Source organism: Pinus tabuliformis, chromosome 5_2 (genome assembly GCF_031772625.1).
Source record: "Pinus tabuliformis cultivar Carrire ecotype Pingquan chromosome 5_2, CPIR1, whole genome shotgun sequence".
Classification (NCBI taxonomy): domain Eukaryota; kingdom Viridiplantae; phylum Streptophyta; class Pinopsida; order Pinales; family Pinaceae; genus Pinus; species Pinus tabuliformis.
In genome coordinates this window covers 764,547,005-764,573,662 of record NC_142306.1, presented here as the reverse complement: position 1 = coordinate 764,573,662, position 26,658 = coordinate 764,547,005, and positions in this window count along the sequence as shown.

The window sequence follows — 26,658 nt, the reverse complement described above, 5'->3', positions numbered from 1 at the left end:
GACGAGTCTCCTTTAAGCTCTTTTCAACTGACTCGTAAAATATGAAAAGATTGCCGAGCCATTGGCCTCTCCAGCTCATTAAAGGGACAGGAAGTGCTATCCCTCCTCTAGATTTTAGTCTTTTTGGACCTGAGGGATTATTAAACAAAAAGATCGAGCGCTTGTTTTGTTCGGCTCGTTAAAGCTATCGAAAATTCATCCCTTCTGTATTGTTTTATACTTTTTCGGACTTAAGGGATTAGATGACGAAAAAGGAATTTTGGAGTTACCTTTATGTTCCTTTTCAGACTCTCTAAAATTGAAAAGGACCGAGTTATCTTTGTCGTTAAACTCGTTAAAAAGATTAATAGCGACAAACTTGTCTTTAGATGAGAACGAGTTTCACTATAGGCTCGTTAAAACATAGCGATGGGTTTGCCCGAAGGGCAAATTATAGAACAAGCATATGTTATCCTCCTCAAGCTTGACAAAAATAAAGAGGTACTGGTCAGCAATGACTGGGGAAAAATTGGGAAGAAAACTCAAAGAAACTTTGTTGGTAGCAAGTCGCTCTTGAACATGACACTTCCACTCCGTGTCCGAGTCGGGTTGGGTTGTTTCATTCACCGGTCACATCACCATGGTCATGCCATACCATCCACATTTGGGGTTAATGCTACCAATCCATCACATCAGTGTCACCGATATGTTCAAGAGAAGTCATCCAGAGAAGTCACCCGTGTCTCACCCACTACCATACATTATACTCCATTCTTTCATGACCGTCACCCTGAACCTTATATCACCAGATCGTTTTCACCTCCATCAAATCATTTGCTCCATTCCGTGTCATCGATGTGGGATTCATTAAGGCCCTCCTGTGACGGATCACTTCTTGTCGACATCAGCTCATTATCCAAGAAGTCGATCTAGGAACACCCTATTCAATACTTTGAAGCTTGAATGCCTCAATGGCAAGTTTCTCACTTCCGGCGACAGGTTTACATCAATGGCCTTCGACCGAAAGATTTTGCGTGGTGTTCGACGCCAAGTCCTTTATTCACACCACGTGAATTGTACTGCAGTACCTTGAGGATCATTATCATTATCGGTGATTCCTCTCACGCTTGTTAACAGTTTACATCATTGACTGGTAATCAAGCGATGTCTTTCCATGTTCGACTTCAGAACATTTCTCACATGGATCGACTTGTACTTCGAGTGAAGATTGGACGAGATTGAAGACCCCGGATCTAGTTTCATCCATCCGGGCTGCGATATATATTCAGGGAAATGAAGACATTAAATGTACAGCATTACATCACAGATAATCATCCCACCAAAAGGATGATGGCTTTATCAGAATCATCAGCCTACACTCAGACGATTGTCTGTCCTATGTACATGAAAAAGAATTTATAAAGCTGAGCATGGGAATGCCCGCCTCAGCTAGATCATGAAAATATTATGAAGATAATGTATTGTATTTTATCTTATTACAGGTCTCCTCCCAGCATTGAAAGAACTTCAGATCCTCATAATAAAGCATTTCACCCAACACCAAAAGGTTAACGGCCTCATACTTTAGGGGGCAACTGTTATAGACATTTTTGTGCCCTACAACTCCGAGCATGAAATGTCCATAAACCAAGGGCTCCTAAGTCCCTAAAAGTGTTTTTCTAACCCCTAAAGGAACAAGGTCAATAGATTACAGCTTCTCCCAGAAGTTCTCCACTAGAAACTGCTCAGAATTGGTCAAAACAGGATCATTGCAGCTGCTCCACTGGCTAGGTGCGTTGCATCTCACCCAAATGCACTGTGAGGGTGCATTGCATTTCAAAACTCCCTTCTGTAGGGTGCGATGGGAGAGAAATGACAAATGGCAGTGTCATTCCGCGAGGTGAAGAGGCAATGGAAGCTTCCAGAATCTTCTCCTGTGACACTTGCCTCACTGAATTCGACCAAGGATGAGTAAGAGGCCCTCAGTCTCCAAGTGGAAGCAAGAACTGATAGAGAGAAGACACTAATAAAATCACAAGCTGACTCATCCTCCTTACAGATATCTATATATGGATCCCTCATCCCAGAGATCCAGGGGCTGGAATTTTGCATATTGTAAGGAATTGTTGTTGGTTTCTAGAGACAAACATCAGATTGTTGGGTGATTTATGCTTTGTTTGAGGTGAAGAGGGGCTTCTTTGCTGGGAGGTTGATGCTGGGTTGTAACCACTGGTTGTAACTCCTCCTGGATCTTTTCTTGTTTATCAATAAAAACTATTTGAGTTCTCCTCCATGCTTTTGTATCATTGATGCTTGTTACATTTGTATGGTTAACTTAAATCTGATCCTAAGTTGTTTATGAATATAGATCCATGTCTTTGTATAGTTCTCTTCTTCTGTGATCTTACAGGTGAAGCTGGGTATGCAAGGGAGTAGGTAGCTGGAGACTATCAAAGAAGAGAGGGATTGGATCAAAGGATTAGCGCAAGACACAGGTTGGTTCTTTCTATTCCTCTCTATCTATAATTCATAAAGGAAATACAAAAGTAGTTTTCTCTGTTTGTTTCTAAGGCAGCTGTCACACCTTAGTGGGATAGAGCAGTTCTAAATAGACACTTTTCCCTGTAACAAGACTGAGCGGACAGATTAGTTGAGGCCACTTGGGCCTACAACACAACATGGAAGACCACCGCCGGGTTCACACCCTATGAACTAGTCTATGGGAAGAAGGCTTTGCTATCAATAGAGTTTGAATTCAATACCCTAAGGATGACAGCTCAACTGGACCTAGACTTCTCCATGCACAGAAGGAGAGATTACTTCAGCTCAATGGATTGGATGAATATAGATTGCAAGCCCTTCTCCGTACAGAGGTAGTTTAGCTTCAAAGAAAGATATGGCATGAAAAAAATATTAGGGAGAAGCATTTCCAAGAGGGATATTGGGAACTACTCTATGATTTAAGATACAAGGATTTCAAAGGCAAGCTGAGGACAATATGGCTGGGACCCTACACTGTGGAGAAATGCAATGACAATGGTTCAATTCTTATCAGAACCATTGATGATGAAGCCATCCCCATGCTTGTCAATGGACATCGGTTGAAAGTCTAAAAGAAACCCCTCTCCAAGCGAGAGTTTATTGAAGATTTGAATAAAACAGTGATGGTAGTGGAGCATGTCCTAGCTCCCACTTCACCCACTCACTGAAGAAAAAAGAAAAATAAGGACTCAAGTGAAAACCTCCATGAGGTGCTTGGGTCCCATCATTGGGTTGAAAACCTCTCCTGAGGCGGCCCAGTGATGTCAAAAAAAAGAGAGAGAGAGAAAAAGAGAAAAAATGGAAGGAATAAGATCCTTAGGTGAAAACCTCCCTTGGGGGTGCCCAGGGCAAGCAATTAGGGTGAAAATCTCTCTAAGGCACCCTAGTTGTTTTCAAAAAAAAAAAATGAATTTTTATTGCATTACAAGTTTGCAGGAGGACTACAAGGAGCAGAAGAAGGTGCCAAGGGGACCCTGACATTCACACCAGCATCCATCTCATCTCCTCCACACCTTCCTTCATCATTTTTGGCATCTCTTTCACCCCATTGTACATTTTCTTTCAAAACTGTGTTTTCCACAAGAGGCGCCTGTAGGAATTACAAAGAGCCAAAAGTGTCTACAAGAGGCAGTTTGAGGGACAAGAATAACTTCATGAGGAAACTTGAATCCCTCTTACCATCTTCAAGCCTCCTTGCCATCATTTCCAAGCCTGTATCACACTCCAAGCATCATTATTTTTTTTTCACTGTCCAAGAAAAAACACAGAAAAACAGTTTTTCAGTTTAAAAAAAAAAACAAAAAAAAATAGGAAAAGGCACCATTAACCTTACCTGAAGCTTACCTACTATCCCTCCATCTTTATCTACACCTCTGGCATCATTCTTGAGCTCCAAACACAGGAAAAAACTGAAGTTTCAATGGGAGAAGCAGCTACAAGAGCTCTTTTAAGAATTCTTGTAGCAGCTGATCCCATAGAAGTCTAGCACCAACAACAAAAGAGTGCACATCTGCAAGTTGAAAAGGAACATGCAGATCAGATCCAGCAAGGGAGGAACTTGCAAAAGCACAACACACACATCAGCAAGCAGAGACAGCATACATGAAGGAAAATGAAGGCATGCAGCAGAGAAAGCCACAGTGCCTCACAGCAAATACACTCGTATCACAGGTAAGTAACTAAATCACTCCTCTATTTGCATTTGTGTAATTAGAAATCATACAAAGGCAATGAGATGGTTGGAATCAAAAGGTGGCCAGTTAACTTTGCCACCTTCATGTAGTTGACTTCACTTCACTGAGATGTCACCCACACATGCGCATAGACAACTCAAGCATAAGATGCCAAGGACAGGTAGTGGGAGGAAGAGTTAACTCTGATGCAATAATGAGGGATGATTATGAGGAGGGGCCATGATGACCAAGCAGGTGGGGACCAACGATCCTAATTTGGGCAACGTACACCTTGCCAGCTCAGCACTCATAACTAAAAATATCCATAAAGGGTAATGAGCACTCCTCCCCATGCATTCTCACCACCTTTTCTTCATTTCCTCCTCGTAACTCAGCCACACAGCATTCTTCTTGTGCCCCCACAGCCTCATAACCACCATCCTCCATCGATTTCCTCTATATTATTTCTCTCGGCATTTTCTACAGGATAACCTACAGGAAATCTATAGGAGCACCTACAGGAAATCTACAGGATGGACAACGGGCTTCTACAAGAGGGGCGGTGAGTCATTTTGAAGGGAGAAAACACAATTTTTAGCACGAATTCTAGTCTGAAGAGGTATGGTTCATGAATTCCCTTTGTTGAATATTGAAATGGGAAATAATTAGTCTCAATTTGAGGATGAAATAAGTTTTTAGGAGGGTAGAAATACATAAAAAGAATTTTTGTTTAAAAAAAAAAAAAACACATTCTCCTCTGTTTTTCTATTTCACTAGGAATTCATTGTCTCCACCTCCATATTTGGTTTTCCAAAGAAGTATAGGCAGTATAATAGGGGGGTTTATGAGAAAGGAGCCCACCAACTCCACTAGGCTCCATGCACATCCTCAAGTGGTGGACATATTTACAAGGGAAAACTGGATGAATTTCTTTGAAAAATTTAGAGGTTTTGATGATGAAATTGCCCAAGAATTTGTTCTCTCTCCGGTTCACCATTAGAGGCCTCTCCATTGAAATAACCCATGAATTCATCAGTAGAGTCACTACCCTTCCTCTTGGGCTGTCTTGGATTAAATATGAGAAACCAATTGGCGAGGCTACCAAGAAGAAATTTTTCCAAGATAATGAAACACATGTTAGCTACCAAATAATCAAATACATTTCTTGTGAGGGGAGGTACAGCATTGTGTATGGATATCATTTCAGAATCCTCCATGACTTGAGATATGGCATGGATACCCCAGCACCTCAAAAGCTCAGTATCCCTTACTTTCTCCTTCAGTCCCTCATTAACTTCAGCACCAAGGTACAAGCAGGAAATTCACAGTAGCTAGCTCACCATGGCCTAATCAAAATCCTAGTAGAAGAAGCCCTCCATACACTTACACTCCCTATAGCATGGGAATTTTTTCGAAATATGACAGTTGAGGATGACATAAAGGCATTAACCTATGATGTCAGTCCTGCTGTCAGTGAGGAGGAAGAATAGCAAGGAGGAGGAGATGAAACCAATGGTGACATAGCAAAGCAATAAAGGAAGAAGGAAAGAAAAGAAACAGGAGAGGGAAAAGTTGAAGAGACAGAAAAAGAGACAAAAGAGGGAGAAAAGGAGGCAGAGAAGGCAAAGCAAGGAGAAGAGTCCCCTGAAACTTTGGAAAGAGAAGCAGAAACTGCCCTCACTGCCCTCGGTACACCAGTCAAGCCAAAGCAGAAGAGGATAAGAAAAACCTCCATGTATTTCAGGGCAAGGAAGAGTACAAGAATTAAAACAGGCAAACCTCAGCCCTCCTCAAAGATTCCCATTACCATTGAAGATTCACCATCTGCCAAGGTGAAAGAATCTCTTTCCAAGACACCTACAACCTATGAAAGGGGGACTCCAAGATATTCCACATGGAAGGGAAAGGTAGTTCTAAAGGACCCCAAACCAGACCTATAGGAAGCTGAAACAATCCTACAGGAGACACTGTCCCAACTATAGGAGACCCAAAAGCTTGTGAAAAAGGTAGGAGGATAGCCAAATATGAAAGAGGAAGCACAAGAGCTACAAGAACCTAACCCCCAGCCTAGTCTTACCTCCTATTACAATCTACTTGAGGGAGGCAAGATAATCCCATAGAAATTTGCAATTCCACTATTTTTCTAATTGGAGAAAGAGAGAGTGAGAACACATAGGTGGATGCAGATAGCCAAGTCCAAAGGAGTTGAGGATATTGGCCACATGGAAAACAAACCCAAGTAAATGGGTAGAGAATTGAGTGCTCTCAGAGATAGAGAAGCCATCACAAGAAGCCACCTTGAGAATGAGAATGAAATACTAAGGAGGCAGCTATAGGAGAAAGAGACTCATTTGGCATACATGGCCAGCTTATCCATGGAAGCATTACAATGTAGAACACCAGCCAAGTCTTATGGCCTCTATCTGAAGGATCAATGGCTCCAATTCCAAATAAAAACTTTGGCACAAAGAGGCACCATGCCTTTCCAAGACTATAGGCAGTTCATGGATTTGTGTGACCAAAGCACCTCAAAGGATAAAGCAAAGATGGCAGAGTTCTACCTACACAACATGGCCCTCACAAACATGAATGTGTGGGACCCCAATGCCAAGCTAGGGGATCTGCAATTAATGGCCATGGCCTCATGGATGAACCATGAAGAATTGAGGGCAGCAGAAATGAAAATATTATTGATAAAAGAGCAGAATGAACCATTAATGATAAGAGCTGAGCCATCAGATCCTATGGCACTCATCAGCACACACAACCTGCTTGCCAATGACCCTCAGATTGCCCCTAAATATCTAGCCAATCAGGCACAAGCCATTGCACACTTTGAAGATATGCAAAGGCTACTTGGGGATGACTGTGTGCATGCATGCATGAGAAGATGGAACACCCTACCCCACAACTTGTAGATCATAGAATACCATTCCCCAATGAGGCTGAGGGAGGCATTGAAAGAATGCTAATGTACAAACACTCCATGCAAACGCTGAAGGTCAACTGGATTGGCCTCAAACTAAGTCCTCCACTCCTATTAGACATGTTGGAAGGCATAAGAGAAGAAGAAGAGAAGGAGCAGTGGAAGGACATAGACAGAACAACAGGATTTTATGGAGAACATGAGAAGACCACATCAGAAGCCTAGAATGCTAGGGAGGCCACCAGGGCCATAAAAGATGAAGGGATTGACTAGGCTGCTCAGAGGATGAGCAAGACCTTCAGTAGGGGGGTGATGATGAGCCTCATAAATGGGTAATTATATGGGCTCATTTTACCTCTTAACCTAGTCAAATCAACCACTCTCTTAGCTTATTTTATGATTCTCTTATTATATTTATGCTTACAGAGTGAGTTGAGTTATTTATTATGCCATGTGGTCTAACAAGTATTTAATGCAGATTATTATTGGATTTCGAGGTCAAAGTCAAGGATCTAGTGGCCAGACTATAGCAATAACTCGAAGTAGACAGAGGAGAGGACTTATATGACGGAATCCCCCTCATTTATTGCTCCTCACTTTGAATTCCCCTTCATTTAGCTCGGAGTACAAGCAGCTGAATCATGCACTAGAAGGCAGTCAAGCAAGTGGAAGATGATTGAGAGTTATCTCAAGTTTTGGGAGCCAAGCCTCCCTGATTTTAAGGAATTTTTTGGTAGATTCAGATGTATAAGTAGAGAGGCCTAGAGCCTCACTAGGGTCAGATTTTTTTCTTGTGTAAACTCTGCTCAAATTTCGAGCTTACTATTTTTTGATAGTTTCATGTAATCTTGCTATTTTTTTTATAATGAAGATGGAGTCCTTTTTGACCTAGCACTGAGTTACCTCATAGGGCAGAAGCTCTTGGGTTAGGGCCCAATCCAAGCAGCCAAGGTTCTCTCTACTTGTATTTTTATGCTTTACTTCAGTTTGTAGATTAATTTGTTGTTAGATGTATTTTCCTTATGGTTAAGAATATATTGCTTTTGATGATTTAGTAGTTTGCTTCCATTGGTGCTTTCTGTAGTAGGTTAAGCAGTGATCAGAAAAAAAGATTCAAAATGATAGAAATAGTGCCTTGGCCTCTCTTCCTCCGTCTGGGACCATGATTTGAGGCAAAGACTCTCTTGCTGCCCCAAAAACATAGATTTTCCTCATTCATAGGACTTCTAGTGTTTGCAGCTCTCTAGTAGATTGATAGTCCAGTTTTGCTTTGCTTTAGATTTCCTTTATCGTGTTCACTTCTTGATTTGCAATAGTCCTCTTTTATACTTTCCTTTCTTGCTGCATTTCTCAGCATTTCCTTTCATACATCATAGTGTAGACTATTTCAATGCAAAACTCTGTTTTTCCTAGGATGCACTCATTTCCTTTGTTGCTTGATTTTCTTCGTTGACTGTCAGTTTCTATGCAGCATATCTCTTCCAGCAGTAGGCCAACTTACCAACAATCACACCCTCCATCTTATCCATGCCCTATAGGTCTCCCAAACCTCACCTCAATTCTGCCCTAGTTTCCTTTATTTTCCATAGAACTTCTTCCTCTCTCCTTGAGCAAACCTAATCATCTTTCTCTCTCCTGGTGGTTCATGGTAGACCATAGGCACCCTAAAACTTCATCCCAACCTTAATCCACCTTTTCCACCCACTCTCACACTCTCAAAAAAGCGAAAATTTCTCTCAGCCTCCTCCTGTAGGCCTCTTGTAGTTTTCTTGCCTTCCTCCTGTAGTTTCCCTGTGTCCTCCTGTAGTTTTTCCTGTAGGCTTTCTTTTGAAGGCCGAGTGTGGGAAAAGCCTCCAAAAGGCCACCTAAGACCTCCCAGGACCCATCCACACCATCCTACATCCTCCCAAGCTCCAAAACCGCCCTCTAACGCCACCTATTCACTGCCACACTCACACACAATAAATTAGATGCATGATTAAATTCACATAAAAACACATAAAAATCCAAAAATATGTTTTTCTGCTTATTTACTTCCAGAAATAGCATGGTTAGATGTTGTTTACTTCCTTGAGTAGGTAATGGCATTTCTTTCTTGGTTTTCATAGTTTTTTTGGCAGAAGTAGAATTGGCTTGTTAATTAGGCTTTACTAGGTTTTGCTTTACATTCCAATCTTTCTCCTTCCTGTAGTTAAAATAGCATCTGTAGAGTAATCCCTTTTTCCTTTCATCACACATAGAGCTTCTTCTGAAATCTATAGAAGTTGGCTTGAGCTCCTAGTGATCTTGCACCGGCTGACCAAGTGACAACCTGTAGTGATAACTAGTACTTGTGCATACAGCACCGATGTTTCCAAGTTTGTTATGAACTACCAGGTTGATAAAAGTAAAGTTGGCAGCCTAGGAGTTGCATCATTCTTGCTGCAATACTGGTGCTCACCACCTTGATAACCTGTACTAGTACTCAACTGAGAAGGGAACACATGAGCAAAGATGCATCACAAGATGGAAAGAAGATCATTCGGAAATCCAAATTGTTTTGGAGAATTTGGTGTCTACGGATCAATACTAATTCCCTAGATAAGTAGTTGTATCTAGAACAACATTTTAAAGTGTTTTAGACTTTTCCTATAAGCAATAGATAAGATGAGAAGATGAGAAGACCTACTTGTAGTTCCGCTTTCCTCTCGTCTCCCTTGTATTGATCCTGCCGCTCCTTCCTGTACTTAATACGCTTGAGAAGTACCCTGTAAACACAACAGAAAACAAAGAACCGATCAAAGCACACAATCTATTGAATATAAGTGAAAGGAATCAAATACAATTTACACATATAAGCATTATGAAACAATACAACATATGGGAGAAAGGTTCAAACACTTTATTATATATAAGAAAGAATTACAACCATTGGTGTCTAATTCAAATCCATTCCTTCAGCTTGCATCCCATCCACATCACATCAAAAGCATGACAAACTTGTAGCATTACAATACTTGCTTCAAAGCCAAATCTCATAGCAGCATTATCTCAACATAATCCAACCCCTGATCACTTGGATGAGTGGTCAATTTATAGGAAGATGAAGGAGGTTTTGTCATAAATGGTGGCATTGAATGGCCTTCCATATTTAGAATTAGTTTCATGGAGGAAGGGACGAGAGGATAGGATGCACCTTAAATCATTCCTCATCCATTTTCGAGCTCATAGGAGTTGATAAGTGAGGGAACCTTCTAAATGACTCCAAAAGATAAGAATATTCCCCAAACCCTATGTGAATTTCACTCATTCTCGCCCATCATAGGTAAAAGGAAGCCTAAGTGCTCTACAGAGCACCCTGGTAGTGGACTCAACTATTCTGCAGCGTGCCTTTACAAGGGCTTATTTGTGTTGGTCCCTCTAGAGACTATTTATGGACGTCTTCAAGTCATGAAACTGTCTGGGAAGGAGGAATTCAAAGTGGTGACTTGTTTATGGCATGAAGCAACTGAAATTAGGGTTCGATGAGCCCTAAAACACTGATTCGGATGTTGGGATTGATGTGCCCAAATGGATCTGTAACAGCTACCCCCTAAAGCATGAATTCAGAAAAATGCCAATGTCGAATGAAATGCTTTACAATGTGATGAGGAGGTATCGAAGTGGAAGGTGACTTGCATCAATTACAATAGATATATAATGATATTTTATTTTACATGAATTTTTTAGGGAAGGTATACACATGCTCAGCTTATAAACTTTCATCACATGTACATAAACAGTCATCTATAGATATAGACCCATGATCGGAATGACCATCAATGTAAAGCCATTGTACATATGATTAAGTACTCCTAAAATCACAGCCTGGATGGGTGAAACTAGATCCAGGGTCTTCTATTTCATTCAATCGTTTGCTCAAGTACGAGTCTAACCATGTGAATATATGATCTAAAGTTGAACATGGGAAGACACCATCTAATTACCAACCAATGATGTAAGTTGTTAACAGATGCAAGAGAAATCACCGATAATGATAATGACCCTCAAGGTACTACAGTACATTCTGCATGTTGTGAATGGATGATTTGATGTCAAGCACCATAAAAAGTGTTTTGATCGAAGGCCATTGATGTATGCTTATCATCGGAAGCGAGAAACCTTCCATTGATGCATGCAAGCCTCAAGGCACTGGAAGGGTGTTTCTAAGTCAACTTCTTGGATAATGTGCTGATGTCGACAAGAAGCGACTTGTCGCAGGAGGGCCTTGATGTATCCCACATCAACGACGTGAAACGAGTGTAGTGATTTTGGAAATGGAATTTGATTAACGACACAAGGTTCAGGAATGGTGGTCATGAAAATGAAGGTTTATGGTATTGCAAAGGATGAATTTTGACTGAATGACTTCTCTTGAACATGTCGTCAATACTGAAATGAATTGGTAACATTGACCCAAAACAAAGTGATGGATGGTATGATAGACCAATAGTGTGATAACCATCAAGCTAATAACCCAACCCAAATAGTCACGATGATAGAGTGAAAGTGTCATGTTCAAGAACGACCTGCTACCATAAAGTGGTTTTCCCCTTTTTCCCATTTTCCCCATTCATTGTTGACCAGTACCTCTTTATTTTTATCAAGCTTGGGGAGGATAACATATGCTTGTTGTATAATTTCACCCTTTGGGCAAATCCATGGTTATTTTATGTTTTAATGAGTCTATCGAAAGTGAAACTCGGTCTTGTCACTATTTGATGTTTTAACGAGTTTAATGATAAGGATAACTTGGCCCTTTTCATGTTTAGAGAGTTTTAAAAGGGGAAAAAAGAAAACTCCACAAGTTCTTTTTGGTAAATTAATCTCTCAAGCCCGAAAAAGTGTAAAACAATACAAGAGAGATATCGTTTCCAATCCATTAATGAGCTAGAAAGGACAAGCGCTCAGTAATCTTTTCATGTTTAGAGATTCTGAAAAGAGCTTAAAGAGGACTCCAAGGGGGTTCCTTTTTCGTTTTCAACAGAGCTCCAAAAAGAGATAAAAGTGTGTTCTGTGGTAAAAGGTACAATTTACAATCGAGCACGTTGAATTATGTAAGTTAGTTGCAAAACCTGCTCAAAATTCCATCAAATGGATTAAAAATACATGTTTCATAGGCAAAAATAGGTAAATACTAATGTTTACTTGATTAATGAACATGAAATAAACATAAAACAAGTTTTTACCGTGACAATTTTACCATTTGGAACTTACCATTCAGTTTTGTGCTCTGAGCTAGTTTTTTACCTCGACCTTCACGAGCTAATTGCGAGAGAATCTGTGGACAATTTCTAGAGCCGTCCAGACTAGGTAGGAGCTAAACCTCTCTACTTTCTTTTCAAGTCATTCTTTTGTCATTTCATGCAAATTTTAGGGTTTTTTGGGGCCCCTGGGATTTCATTTTTTTGCCTAGGATCAGCGCAGGCTTTCACATTGAAAACTGCACTAAAGAGCACCAGATAGAAGGCTGCATGCTCTGCAATGCACTGTCTCTGTGCCTTGGCTGTGCTAGGCGAGTTTCCCAAGTTTGATTTAGTTGTTTGCTCCAAAAAATTTCATGTTTTTTGCATGGAAAGGATCCTAATTAAGCTTATGATTGTGTTTCAAGCTTTCATCAGATCATAATGTCGATTACATGGCGAGAAAGAGAGCACGAAGAACAAGATATGGTTTCCCTAAACAATCTAGATAGAGTTGAGGCTCTTAAAAATTGCGGGTTACTCAAATACTTCAAGTTGTTCGGAATGAGGCAACAAATAGAACTTCTGCAGTTCCTTGTTCATGCATGGGATCCTATAGATTAGAATTTTCACATTAGGGAGAAGATGGTCCCTATCACCATTGATGACATTTACTTTCTTACCAGACTTTCGAGGCGAGGTGCCCCCATCTCACTTTCTAGATTTTCCTGTGGAGGTGAATCGATGAGAGATTATATTAGATAGTTTTTTCGGCCAGGTACACAACCTAGCAAGGATGGGAAAATAAACATCAGGGATGCAAGTGATTTTCCTTTAAGAATTATGCTCTTCACAATCGCAAAATTGGCTAGCAGTGTGACACTACATCTGGCGAACAGATCTTATATGCGGTATGCACTAGAGTGTCTAGAGCCAAAAGTTTTCAACTAGTGTGAGGCGGTGCTTTCCTCACTGAAAGAAAAACTAACCAATGTCAAAAAATGGTAAGACGAAGAATTTCTACTATGGTTTGATCTTAATTGCTTTTACCTTAGAGAGAATCCCATTGATGCAACCATAGCATGTATCACTGGGTGTAGCTAGTCCTAGAGATCCAAGTATGCAGAGGTGGGTCGAATTGATGGCTTGACATGCAAGTCAGTCAATAATAATTTTTTCCACTACATTCTTCAGTTGGCTCGAGCGACAACATCTTGTCATCGAGGAGCATCCATACTCAAGGATGGATTTCCGTGGAGATCCAGATTTGATCATACCAGTTGGAGCACAATGGGGTGCTACGGGTAAGTTGTTTGACTAAAGTGTTTTTTTATTTTTCAAGTTTCTACATGTTTTTTGTGTTTTTAATGTCTCCAAGACTAAACTAAAGTTACTCTTATGCATGCAAATGTGGGTATTATTTAACCTGTGGGGCACCAACAGGTTATAGGTGGGCCAGCATGGAGAAACATTGGGAGAGCAGTTCTCCAGGACTTGGATTTGGTCAAAACCATAGCAGAGTTACAGGATCACATAAAGGGATTAACCCTTGGTATTCCGGATGTCTGAATCGAGGAGTTACCTATGAGGTTGTAGCGCCACACTATTGGTGTTCCTAGCCATTGGGCGAGGCTTTTGCGCATGATATCACAGGTTGTGACCTATTACCATGAACACTACTAGATCTACTTAGGATGTTTTGCATGCATTTTGAGTTTTTTGGGTCAGATGACCAAACGTGTCTCGGACACAAATTTTATAAAAACTTTTAAAACACCTATCTACTTTACTTTCAAAGTTTGCTATGGTTATATGCAATCTTATTCAACTAATAATGTGAATTGAAAATATTACTTTTACATGTGTCGCAAATGTCTATTTAACACATAATTTGCTAGAGAATCAGTTAATGTGTTAAAATTTCTGGAAATATGTTGATATTGAATGTGTTCATAATGTCTTTCCAAAATACGAACTCTAAGGAACATATGAAAAATTGTTGGATTTCAGATAGTATAAATGTTTTTTAGTTGTAGTACAACGAGTTGCGAGTCCATCCTAATGATGATTTGGTGAATGCAAAGTGAAATGACATCAGAGAGTAGTTTAATCAATGAGCTATACTCAGCGATGTTGTTCGTTGATCGACTGATACAAATCCCTTGGAAACTCACTAACTCGCCACTTGGAGCGAAAATAGCCCATGCTACAGAAGACAAGTTCTGCATACTACGACTAGCACCATCGGTGTAACCAACAAAAGGTTCCGAAGACTCCAACATCTGAAACCAATGCAAAGCGGATTACTAACCAAATAAAAGTCTCTAAAAGATACACACACACACACATGCAATGAAAGCATATATATAGTGAGTTTTACTACACTTAATCAAGCATAGTAACATTTGAGGTACAACCCATTTCGGGGCTGCGACAATGGAATCCCATCATAATCTACTAACTTGTAGGCACCTTTTTCCAGAACACGCTTGACAATATAAGGACCCATCCACATTGGTTCAAATTTCCTTGCTCCAATTTTATTAGCTTCCTGATTGTAAAGCAAGACCAGGTCTCCTTCTGAGAAGATACAAGGCTTGACATTTCTATCATATTGCACCTTAATACGTTTCTTATGCACTTTGTTAGCCAATGTGGAATCATGAAGGGTTTCATCCAGATAGATTAATTCCAAGAAACGCGCTTCTTCTTCAAAAGTGTCGGGTAATAGGTCAATCATTGTATTGGTAAGATTGCTTCTAAATCATACACCAACTGAAAGGGTGTGAATCCAGTTGCATTTCTCACCGAGGTTTGATATGCCCACAAGGCAGAGTACAGGATTAAGTGCCAGTTTTGCTTATGAACCCCTATCATTCTCTGCAACATTCGCTTTAGGACTTTGTTGATGGCCTCAACTTGTCCATTCACTTGCGAGTAATAAGGGGTAGAACTATCATGTGACAGTCCTAACTTAGCATTCAACTCAGCCATCATGTGATTGTGAAAATGCGACCCATGATCTGTAACTATGGATTGTGGTACACCAAACGCAACCACATGGTTAAAAAAGAAAAGAGCAGTCGTTTCACCACTGTTGTTCAATGTTGGCATCGCCTCGGCCCATTTGGTAGAATAGTCAACAATGACTATAATATACCCATGCCCCCCAGTCGAGGTGGGGTTACATGTCATAAAGTCAATGCCCCATTTCACGAATGGGCCAACAACAACAATTGGATGCAATGGTGCAGGTGGTAATTTGGTTTTTCAGTCATATATCTGGCATGTGTGACAGCTTCTGAAAGTAATAATACAATCTTTGAACATAGTTGGCCAAAAGTAACTAGCGTGGAGAATTCTCTGTGCGGTTGCATATCCAGATAAGTGTCCACCACAGGCACCTGAATGGAAATCATTCAATTCTTTCACAACTTCCTCATGTGTGAGGAACCTTCGTAAAACCATATCGTTACCATGACGGTAAAGAGTGTCGCCAATGATCAGATAATCTTTGGCTTGGTATTGAATACGTCGTTGTTGCGAGTGAGAGGTATTAGGCTAGAAAGTTTAGGTCTGGAGATAGACCAGTATATCTCCATACCATGTGTCAGATGACGATATTAGAAACAAAGACTCATCCAAAATTGATGGTTCAGATGTTGAATCAATGGAGGTCGAGGGAAGGTCGCAAAGTAACTCTGCGAAAACTAGAGATTTCTTTGATTTGGACTTGATGAATTCCAAATAAAATTCCTACAAATTAACTATCCATTTTGAGTATTTCCCCCCAGCAATTGACGTGATAAAATGTATGTCATAGAGTTGCAATCCGAAATGACAATTGTTTTCTGTAGCAAGATGTAATGGCGAAATCTTTGAACAGCTTGCACAGCTACTAAAGATAGTTTTTCAACATAAGAGTACTTACTTTCTGTATCATTGAGATTACGGCTCAAGTAATAAATTAGATGTTCAATCCCATTTTCTTCCTAGACTAAAACCATGCCAATGGTTGTATCTGCAGCGGAAAGATACAAGTAATAGTCATTTTAGTAATTTGGAGAATACATTAATGAAGCTCTAATAAAGGTATATTTAAGAGCATCAAAGGAAGCTTGTGCAACCTGATCCCAATGGAAGGGTATCTCCTTTTTCAAAAGACGTGTAAAACCTTTAGCCATCTCAGCATAATTAGGAATGAACCTCCTCAGAAAGTTTGTGTTCCCTTGGAGTCTCTATAACTGTAAAAGATTTGAAGGTCAAGGCAAATCCAGAATTGCTTGAACCTTTAATGGATCAAGTCGAATCCCCTCTCAAGACACTACAAATATGATAAATCAACCAGAACCAACACAAAACACACATTTGTGTGGATTGAGTCATATCTTGTAGTGTCGGCACGTAAAAATATCGCTCTCAAATGTTGAGGGTGATCAGTCCGCTTTTGTGAATGAGCAAGTAAATCGTCAAGGTAAGGTTGAACAATGTGCTTGATGTCATGGAAGGCATATTTCATTTCCCTCTAAAATGTGGCCCATGCATTCTTCAAACTAAAGGGGATTTTCCTATAGGCGAATGTGCCCCATGGACAAATATAAGTTGTTTTCGATTGGTCTTACGGGCGAATATTGATTTGATTGTAGTCGGAAAATCCATCCATAAATGAGAATATTTCACATCAGGCACATTCTTCAATAATCTGGTCGATAAAAGGAGTAGGATAATTGTCCTTTGGACATGCCTGATTTATGTCCCTATAATTGATGCACGCTCAAATTTTCCCTTGTTTCTTCATGACAGGAACGAGGTTGGAAACCTAGTCAGTAAGAGGTACATGGTAAATGAAACCAGCCCGCAAAATTTTTTCAACCTCTGCTTTAATTGCAGCAGCTTTCTTTGGATGAACATGTCGAAGCTGCTATCGAACTAGCTTGAAATCAGGGTACATTTTGATTTCGTGTTCAACAATACTAGAGTCAATTCCCGGCATCTCCTCGTAAGACCATGCAAAGATATCTCTAAATTCAAAAAAGATAGTATGGTAGCTATCAAGTTCTAATGGAGAACAATATTTGTCGACATGAATGTTCTCTACAACATTAGGCTTGGTCGAAATATTAATAGAAATTTTTCTTCAATATTTGAAAGGTTTCGCTCAGATTCTACTGTGTCTATGAAAACTGAATTCGAAAGGAAATCAACAACCGAAGGGTGATTTAGTTCATCTGAATAATCTTCAATGTCATCTGGAAGATGGGAACGATGATGATAATCTTCCCAAGGTTCTTCTCCTATCATCATTGATTGGATGATTCCTTCATCCGTAGAATGTATAAGTGAGAAAGGATCCGAAGAAGTACCATATTCTAACAAATGGTCTACCCATATAATTGGTGAATGCAGATTTGGGTTTTCCGCACAAGCCCGAAAAATTGATTGCTATGCTTATTCAATGGGGCTTAGTGGCATTACCTCAATATTATTATCAACTCCAAAGTTGTTGGTAATCCTCCTTAAATCAGATGAGGTGGAGGAAATCATGTTGCAAGTCTCTGCTCTTGCCACTTCCGCCAAATCAGATGGTGAGGGTAGCGTAAAAGTACCCATTAGGGAAGGATCTTTAAAGAGACCTACTCCAACACTTTGAAGTGACAGCGAGAGTGTGTGTACCAATAGAATGCTTCTCGTAACCTGTGAACTATTGGCAAATAAGGCTAGCTGATCGATGACTGTGGTTCCACCCTTATGAGGGAATGCAATAGTACAAAAGTACGTGGAAACCATAGCAGCCATAGCATATACCCATGGCCTATCCAGTAAAATGTTATAATCGATGGGTCCATCAACTACCTCAACTTCAACAGTAACTGTTTTTCCCCCTAGTTCAATTTGCAGGTTACACAAAATCCCACAAGAAGTATATGTTCTTCCATCAAAAGCTTTTAACGTGGTTGGTGATCGTGGAAATGGTGGTGAACCAAGTGTTCTCCAACAGCTCATTAACATAATGCAAGTAGATTCCCCCTCATCAATAATAATTCAGTGAACATTCTTATTGAGATCTTTTACTTGAATTAGGAAAGCTAATTGTGCCGGTAACTGTGGTGTATATCCCGATGGTAAAAGACCACAAGATTTGAATTCGTAGGGCCTATTCCACCAATTGCTAACACTAAAGCCTGCTTCTGGGAGGGACAATTTTGTAACACCTCGAGTTTAGATGCAGTGTAAGGTGATTGAGCAAGATATTCCACTATGTTATAGTTCTGAGTTGCTCGAGCCCAAGGGTTACATGTCGATTTGTGTACAACTCCCTTTAGTGGTTTTATTGTCAATTCTGGTACAATAGGTGGAATATTTTTAGATGTAGTCAAAGTCGAGGGATTAGGTTGATTAGTGGCCTAATTATTCGACAATTATGGTGTATTTCCATAATCTTTGTTTCTCGTTGACACCAAAACTTTGTTTTGTGGCTTTGTGATGGATAACATGAGTACTTGGGATGTGGAAGCATGGTCTGTCGCAACCAAATGTGTCTCTGGGTTTGGAAATGGATCAGTCAACACTGCAGATGTGTTAGAAGTCTTTAAAAGTTTAGAGACCTCTGAGCGGTGTGGACAATCTCTTGTAAAATGCTTGTCATTACAGATTAGACATGGATAACGAGGTTTCCTTGCCGAAGTAGAGGAATCAAATGATTTCTCTTGAGGGGAATTATCTTGTTTCTTCTTGTTTTTCCCCTTTTTCTTACCTCCTGGTTGCTTTTGATTTTTGCCTTTGTCAGATGACACAGCATTAACTTCGGAAGCAAGAGTGTTTTCTAATGCATTGATAGTTTGATTGGTAATGGCAAGAGTTTGACCAAATGGTCTTCCTGTCATTTGCGTGCTCGAAGAGCCGATCACACCATCGCCGGCATGAGAGTCCTTACTTGATTGTGGAGGAGGAGGAACAATGAAAGTTGGCTGGGGTGCGTTGGGAATTTTGTCGTAGAGCGTGCTGGATTGTGTGTAAATCAAATCCAAGTATTGGGCATGAGAAATTACTTTCTCTTCTGTGACAACTCCAACTTTTTCCACATCCTCAGTGATTGATGGCAATAAGGATTTTATGAACCACTCAGCTAAAAGCTGATCGGGAACATATGTCTTAACCATTCGATGATGACGCCGCCACTCATGAATATGATCTGATATATGGGTAGCAGCATTCTATTTAAAGTTGGTTAGGAATTCCATTCCAATCTCATATCTGATACGTAACTGGAAGTGGGTCATAAATGTGGTGGCTAAAGTTATAAAGTTCTCGAGAGAAGCTCTTGGTAACTCAATGTACCATTTAGCAGTTGGACCAGTAAGTGTTCTTTGGAAAAGATGGAGTCTAACTGAATCATCATTTAAGGAGTTTGATGAACACCACAAATGAAAGGTCATGACATGATTTGATGGGTCTTCTCTAGGATTTCCATTGAATTTCAGAATGTTAGAAGGTAACTTATGTAGAATCACCGGCGACCAAGGTGCATATAATATTGGATCATTAGTGAGCCAATTTAAATCTGGTAATTCTAAAGTTGCTACAAATGGCAATTGTTGATTGAGGTCAGGTTGAGCATACCAAGGATATGATGGAATTGCCTTAGCAATAGGTCTTTGTATACCAACATAGGGCATCTACATTTGGTAACCTTGGTAAGATTGTTGTTGAAAAAATCTGGCATAAGGTGGTTGTTGATAACCAAGTTGAATTTGTGGTCGTCCATAACCTGCAAAGCCTTGTTGACCAGGACCTTGGTAATCTTGACGTTGTCCAAACCCAGGTTGAGCCTATTGGGCAAGTCCAAATTTTTGTTGGAATTGAGGTTGTTGAAATTGAGGTTGCCACGGTTGTTGAATCAACTGTTATTGTTGTTGGTAAAAATGTTGTTGTTGTTGGTACTACTGTTTTTGATTTAATAGTTGTTGTTTCCCGGCAATGAAAGGTTGGCTAGGTTGTGAATAAACTATACCATTGTATGTTTGGGTCAATCCAGATGAGGGTATACTAACCTGAGGTTGTTGTTGAACCCTGGAAATAAGTGGTTGTTGTACAACAACTTGAGAAACTTGAAATTCTTGACCTGAAACTTGTGGTTGCAAGGTAGAAGGACGAGTTTGTAAGGGTTGAGATACAACAATTTGAACTTGTGATTGCGGTACAATAGTAAAAATAGGTGTAGTAGAAATAGTTGACACAATTTGAATTGGTTGTGTTGGATACACAAGCCTTGGTTGAATTGGGATTGTTGGTTGTCATTGACAAACTCGAATTCCAGGTTGACCTGAATACTGCGAGATATTACCATATGACGGTCCTCCGAAATAGGGGGGATACGGTGAATAAGCATATTGCTCTACATATGGTGGCAACCTAGTATTTAATGGATACATAAGTCTTTGTTGACCGAATTGCCCAGCTTGATATTGATATGCAAGATCAAACTGTTGAGTTCCCGTTAAAGAAGAACCAGATAGAATTCCCGTTGAGGACATGGGTGATGACCATGGTGTAGAAGAAACCCCTGAGTGGGTTCCAGATAAATATTGGTAACCAACCGGGACAGACGATTCACCATATAGGTGAGACTCAGGTGTGGTAGAAAACATCGAAGAGGTTGCAACATAAGATTCTACCACAGCTGCATCAGATGATACAGTATGGGATGTTGACGGTTGTTCAGCCATATTTAACTGACCCAAAATTTGTCCTAAAGAATAGACAGGTACTTGAAAATAAGCAGGATGGAGTAGTAAAATGAGGAGTATGAGGGTAAAGATAAAGCCCAACTCCAAAGTGGAATGGGGCTCCAGGTGTAGAATCTTCTTCCAATTCTTCCTCTATAGCAATTAAAACCAGTGGAAGAACTTCACTGTCTGGTCCGTAAAATATTTATGGTGTTGATAAAGTCAGAGTTTCAGTAGTTACTGATGTCTGAGGGGTAATCGGTTGATCGTCTTTCAGTAAAGTAACAACTTCTGAATGTTCAAATTCAAAGTCCAAATGTTCGGGTAAAAGAACAATAGTTTTAGAAAGAGGTTCCTAAATAACTTCAGGTTCATATGTAACTTCTGTTTGAACTATGATAGGTTCTGGATTAACTTCTGGTTTAACTGATTCAAGTTCAAAAGTGATTTCCTATTGAGCAACTTCAATTTGAGGATCAACTTGTTGTGGAACAACTTTGGTTATTATTTCACTAGGATCGGTGATAATGTCCTCAAGTAATTGTGAAACTTCTCCTTCAGAAACGGATGTACCAGAAATGGTTGGAGTAAGTGGAGTCTCAGTACTTACCTAAATATATGATTCGGGTAATTCAGATGAAGAACTAGGAGTTCTTGATGTACTTGACTCAGTTAAGCGAGACTGCTTTGACCGAATAGGTGTAGCTTTGGGTGGCAAATGCAGTTTGATCATTGTTCTCCGCGAACGACGGGGTAAGGGTTGATGTTCCTCCATGATTGGTGATTAATTTTATTACAAAAAAGAAATAAACAAAAAGGGGTAAACTAGGCAAAAGGTTTACCAAGCAACTGTGAACTACAGAATACATCCTGGCGAACCAAGAAGTACGGGCAAGCAATCTCCTCAAATGTTGTGTTCAGTGTATCACAGTGTACAAGGCGGCTAACTCAGTTACTTAACGATGGATAGCAACCTAGAGTTTCCCTCCCATATATACCCGAAGGTACGTGGAGGTCCAGTCCGTATAAGCGTTGTCTAATGCAAAACTGCGCAGTGAGAGCATTCCCATATACTTTACGTACTGTAACACCACCCTATATACCTGAAGGTACGTGGACGAGCTATGATATACTCACGTACGTGGAATGAGGTATCACACTCAAGATGTATTGTAGACAAGTTAGTGGCAGCTGCTTTGTTTTACGACACCAGAACACGTCTCTAGTTTAGAACCACTAAATGTTCTCGTTAATGGCAATGCTCCATTAGGTAAATTGATGTTAATTTTAAGTTGATATTTCTTAGGAATTTTCCTTTCAAGTTCACCGCGTGATGTATTCTCAAATTCCTAGGAATGCAACTATCATGATAAGCATTCTTTCCATTCAATTTAACAATGAAAATCCTAGCTAATTAGGGATAAAGAAATCAGATTTCTTTCGATCAACGAGCAAAGAGCACAATCTAATGCAATTTCCCTACACTATTCCTATGAGCACACACAAACTTTTTCAATGCAACATGCATGTATTTCTTTTCGATTTCCTTAATGTGAATATGAACAAAAGGAAATATGCACATACAATCAATCAATCTTTCATAAGAACGAAGACTTTTACGACAGTTCTAATTCGAAGGAAGAGAAGACTTTACGACACTTTCTTTTGAATGAAGATTAATCAATTATATTCTAACTTTGACTATCGATCGATAATGACAAAGAAAAAATTAAGAAACATTAATCAATCAAATCAAAGTTGGGCTAGACCAAGAGATAGAAACTTATTTTCTGAGACATAACATTCATTGATCAATCAGCAAACAAAGAAACAAAGAAAAGTTGGCAAAACACTTTCCAAAGGTGGGAAACTTACCCTAGGAGGATGAGCACAGCCTAGAGTGGGAGAGCTTCAGAGCACTATCCCTAAGCCAAGGGTGCTCTACAGTGCACTTTGTCCCTCACAAGCCTGTGCTGGTGAGAGTAAGCCATTTCAAGAGGCAATTTGACATAGTTTTGACCAATTTTTGAATGCAAGGAGCTGAATTACAATCTATGAACACAAATAAGGTCTGCAAGGATGTCCTAGGATGTGGATAAGCTACTAGGAAAGAGGATCTTTCCCCAATAGAGTCGCCAATTTGTTTTGGAGAATTTGGTATCTATGGATAAATATTAATTCCCTAGATAATTAGTTGTATCTAGAACAACAGTTTAAAGTGTTTTAGACTTTTCCTATAAGAAATTGTTGGGTAGCAAAGGTCTCGCGTAACAGTTTTGGGGCTTAGAGCCTATAAGTTAGGATGAAAATATGGTAGAATTTTGAAATATGCGGAGCGCGAAATTTAATAGGTCGATTCAAAGGGTTGTCTACCCAAGAAATAATATAGAATAATAGGAAGTAAGTTGGCCTACCCATGGTCCGCGGACCATGGGAATGTATAAATAGAGCAACGCTCTAAGGGTAGAAAGTAGTTTTTGGGTTTAAAGGAATCTTAGTGCTATGGGTCTGTGAGGATAGTATATCCTGCGTCTGTAAGTTCGAGTCAAGGGTGTTGGTGGGTAGATAGAGGCTCTACAATTGTGTGTGCATGCCTAGTAGAGTCCACAGCTGTGTGCGCGTACCCCTGCAGCTGAGTACGTAGGGCAGATCTGGATGTATTGGTGAAAGAGTTGAATAAAGAGAAGTTGGTTCTGTAATACTGTGTTGAATCTTAAATATTTTGGATCTGGTTAATTTATGGTTGATATATCTGTTTGATATGTGCGCTTTTGCTTATGTTATGAGTTTATGCAAATCTATAACTTTTTTGGGTGCGCGAATTGGTTATCTCTATTAAATGTTTTCTTAAAGACCATAAAAAGTAGATTTGATCTATAACAGCTCATTAATAATAAGTATTAAGGAATTGCCTTGTTCCGGATCTACACAGAAGCATAGTAGAACGAGGCCATAGAACGGCGCGCGACTCCTCCAGACCACATCACGACATCCCAAGGGTGCGGAAACCTGGATCTAGTACCCTCCCCTGCTACCTCGGGTGAGACCTCAGGCCGCACTCTGCAGGTTGTTGCTGAAAGGGCCAGTAGCTACGAGCTTTGTTTGGCTAAATAACTCTTCCAAACCTAGGTCAGGGTGCAATAAGCCAACAGCAATAGATAAGATGAGAAGACTTACTTGTAGTTCTGCTTTCCTCTCGTCTCCCTTGTATCGATCCTGTCGCTCCTTCCCGTACTTAATACAGTTGAGAAGTACCCTATAAACACAACAGAAAACAAAGAACCAATCAAAGCACATGATCTATTGAATATAAGTGAAAGGAATCAGATACGACTCACACATATAAGCATTATGAAACAATACAACATATGGGAGAAACGTTCAAACACCTTATTAGATAGAAGAAGGAATTACAACCATTGGTGTCTGATTCAAAGCCATTCATTTAGCTTGGATCCCATCCACATCACATCAAAAGCATGACAAACTTGTAGCATTGCAATACTTGCTTCAAAGAAAAATCTCATAACAGCATTATCTCCTTACAATTCAACATAATCCAACCCCTGATCACTTGGATGAGTGGTAAATTTATAAGAAGATGAAGGAGGTTTTGTCATAAATGGTGGCATTCAATGGCCTTCCATACTTAGAATTAGTTCCATGGAGGAAGGGATGAGAGGATAGGATGCACCTTAACTCATTCCTCATCCATTTTCAAGCTCATAGGAGTTGATAAGTGAGGGAACCTTCTATATGACTCCAAAAGATAAGAATACTCCCCAAACCCTATGTGAATTTTGCTCATTCTTGCCCAGCGCATGTGAAAGGAAGCCTAAATTCTCTACAAAGCAACCTGGCAGTGGACTTAACTTCTCTACAGCACACCTTTACAAGGGCTTACCTGCGATGGTCCCTCTAGAGACTATTTCTGGATGTCTTCAAGTCATGAAACTGTCTGGGAAGGAGGCATTCAAAGGGGTGACTTGTTTAGGGCATGAAGCAACTGAAATTAGGGTTTTATGAGCCCTAAAACACTAATATAGATGTTGGGATTGATGTGCCCAAATGGATCTGTAACACAAAGTGATGGTTAAACCAACAGCACATTTGTAGCAAGATTCATATAACCGCATACGAAGCAGTTCATACACAACTACGTAAGTTAAACAACCTACATTTCTAAGCAACCGGAACAGTCCAACTATAATAACAACATATGCATGAAAATGTGATGGCTCTTATTATATAAATAAGTATAAGTCCCAATCATACAATACGTCCATGTAAACCTACTATCCCCAATAGTGGAATGTTACAGCCACATCTGCCTGCTCCTCCAAAGAGATGAACTAGCTCCATGCAGTGGAGAAGCCAAGGCACGTTACAATATTGTCCAAGATTTATCCAAGATAGTCTTATCAGAAGCTTGGCTTACCAAAAGTATCTACAATGAGTTATGAGGGACTATTTATAGAAAAGGGTGGGGTGACCCTTGACATTCCCCTTTGTGACAATTCAACTACCCTCATGACTCTTCACCTACTCTATGACTGTTACATCTGACTATTGACACTTGACATGACGTTACATTACAATGCACATGTACTCATGTGAGACAACATGGCTTGAGTAAGCTATGAAAGACATCATTGACATTGGGTCTGTTGTGATGCTATCAACTCTTTGGAATGCTTGTGATGGTGAAGGTGGAGAGTTGATGCCAAGCTTGGTCGTCTGTGATGGTGTGCATGCAACTCATAGTGACATCTTGTTAAAGAGAACTCTTGCGTCCATTGCAACTGGTGCATTGGTTCGACTCCTTCATCCAACTCATCTGCTAACATGCGCATGGTTTTCTTGGGTACGGCTGAACCAGTAACACACTGATGCATAGTGTCTGTGTTTATCTTCAAGTGTGTGCTGGTGGTCATGTGCATCAACTTGCCGAAGTACATGTTCAGCTCCAGTTGGACTTGTTTCTTGTCTTCGCCTTGGTGAGTGTGCTGAATGGGTTGGATTTCATGTGTGTGCACAATGACATGCATGTTGTTGAATCCCTTGCATGTGATTAACAACATTGCTCACCATGTCTTCTCTGTGCTAGCTAATGGGATGGATCTTTAACTTGTACAAGCGCAGTTTTTTCCATGAGTGCATGTTGTGCCCACTCTTGTTCCTCTTCCTGCTGCAACTCATTCATATGTTTGTGTAGGTGCATGTTCTTCCTGAGTTGCTGCTTTAGCACATGCAACTCCTTCTTTGTTCAATTCTCTTCTTTGCACAATATTCATGTTGCATCATCACCTCATAGCCTGAGTCTTCAAAGTTTCTTTCATTATCAGTGGATCTACTTGATCTTGCAACTTCATTCCACCTCTGTGTTGTCAACAACCTTCCTCTTGCATTCATTGCATTCGTTGTGTTCGTTGCATTCGTTGTGTTCATTCTATTTGTTGCATTCACTATGTTTGTTTCGTTGACTGCATTTGTTGTATTCATTGCATTCGGTATGTTGCCTTCCGCTGTTGTTCATGATGTTTCTTGTTGTGATATCTTGATGTTCATTTCTATGATAGCTAGCAGGGTTAATCAGAAATGAGATACGAAAC